The following is a 1,861-nucleotide window of genomic DNA, read 5'->3' on the forward strand; positions in this document are numbered from 1 at the left end:
ATCCGTGTACTGCCGCGGTGGTAGATTAACAGTGTACAACGATTTTAATATGCACCAGTGCACACTCATTTTCCCAGCCGAAATCGCTAATAGATACGTATCAGTGCATTCCTCGCCCTGATGAAGTGAACGGCAAGATTAATTAATTCAAACCTGTAAACATAACCTGTAAACTCTCTTTTTAAAGAAATCTATATATTAACATATAACAGATTTCTTTAAGACATCATAAATATGAATATATATGTTAATCATAAAGATGTCCAATTTAAGAAATCTTTTATATATCATTTTTGTGACATCTTTCTGTTCTCAAAAAACGACGCATTAGATAACATTCAGTTATCTTTATGTGATCTTTAAGAAGTTTCTCTAAGTTATCAGATTCAGAAATAAGATATCTTTTAGAAACCTTTTGGATAACATATTGTTATTTGGGCTAATACTATTCTGTCTCGAATCATATCTTGCTCATCAATGAATTCATAATTTTGTGCGAGCTTTTTTAGTTCTTTCACAAAGTTATCAACTGGCTCATTAGGTTCTTGTATCCTTCTATAGAATAGAAATCTCTCGTAAATTATATTTTTCTTGAGAAGAAGACATTCGTCAAACTTTTTGACCACAACATCATAATTCCTCTGATCAGCTTCACTGAGATTAAAGTTATTAAATATATCAATTCCTTCGTCACCAATTGTGTTTAGAAATTTGCTATTTTAACCTCACCACTCTTCTCTTGAAAGTCATTTGCTGTCATGTAAATATTGATTCGTTGTTTGAATCTTTTATAATTTTCTGATATGTTCCCACTGAAATCCAGTAGTGCGGGAATCTTCGCATCCATTTTAATAAAATTTGGTAAGCTAAATATCAATTTTTTAATTTCTTTTATCCTTACACGGCTTTCTAACCTCAATTGAGTCACCACTTTAACTCTGGTAGCTATTGCCCGCCGCCTTATTCTTCAATTAACGACTGCGTCATGTTGTATAAGTGGCATTATTAAGAAATAAGGACAACAGCAAGTGATAACTATGTTACATCCAAGCCTCAGGATTTTTCTTTATTTATTGGGAAGTTCTAGGTTAAGGAGGAGGCCTCGGAAGAACGTAACTGACACTAGATGTGTTTCCCGATCGTCTCGCCCTGCGGAGGGTTACGAAAGACAGTCGGACGCACAAAAAAGGGTACGGAATTAGGTCAGTGTGCCATATTATAACACTTGTATACGGCACACTATGACACCTATCCCGAACCGTACGTCCGTTGGTCTTTTAAATTTAGGCCAAGGAACTCAATCCTTATAGCCTGGGATATGGACCGAGTGCGATCTCGGAGATGACGGTTGGAATGTGGGGAAGGTTTAAATTAAATTATACACTTTGATATTAAATAACCTTTAACACGCTTATTTATCAAGAGACACGGTAGTATCTCGCGCCAAGTGAACGCGAAGCGCGAGACCGCACATGTATCTTTACGCGAGTCGATGAGTTCCGTGTACCCGAGATTATCGGATCTCACAATAAATGGCTGAATTTATCAACTTTTATATATCCGTAATTTAGTTTTAGTGTTTAAATTATATTATAAATATGTTTTTATTGTCTACGTACCCTACGAAGGAAGATATCTCGATGTGAAGTTGAAATGTCAAAAATTTTAACATCGAAAATGTTGTCCGTTTCACGTTTTAAACACAGACGGCGTTTTGTCGAAAAAATGTTGTCCGTTTCACGTTTTAAACGGCAGACGGCGCTTGCTAGCATATTTTATTTTATATCGATTAGCTGTCAACGTAATGACATTAGATAGATAAAAATCAACGATGGCAAAGGAGGATTTTTGTATCCTGTTA

General features: G+C 35.4%; 1 protein-coding gene across 1 annotated transcript in view; it reads right to left on the reverse strand.

Annotated features, from left to right (window-relative positions):
• Window positions 1-1,861, reverse strand: part of LOC108772480 (uncharacterized) — an 8,928-nt gene that overhangs the window by 2,348 nt on the left and 4,719 nt on the right. The window lies entirely within an intron of this gene.

The sequence above is a fragment of the Cyphomyrmex costatus genome, unplaced genomic scaffold (assembly GCF_001594065.2).
Source record: "Cyphomyrmex costatus isolate MS0001 unplaced genomic scaffold, Ccosl1.0 scaffold19, whole genome shotgun sequence".
Classification (NCBI taxonomy): domain Eukaryota; kingdom Metazoa; phylum Arthropoda; class Insecta; order Hymenoptera; family Formicidae; genus Cyphomyrmex; species Cyphomyrmex costatus.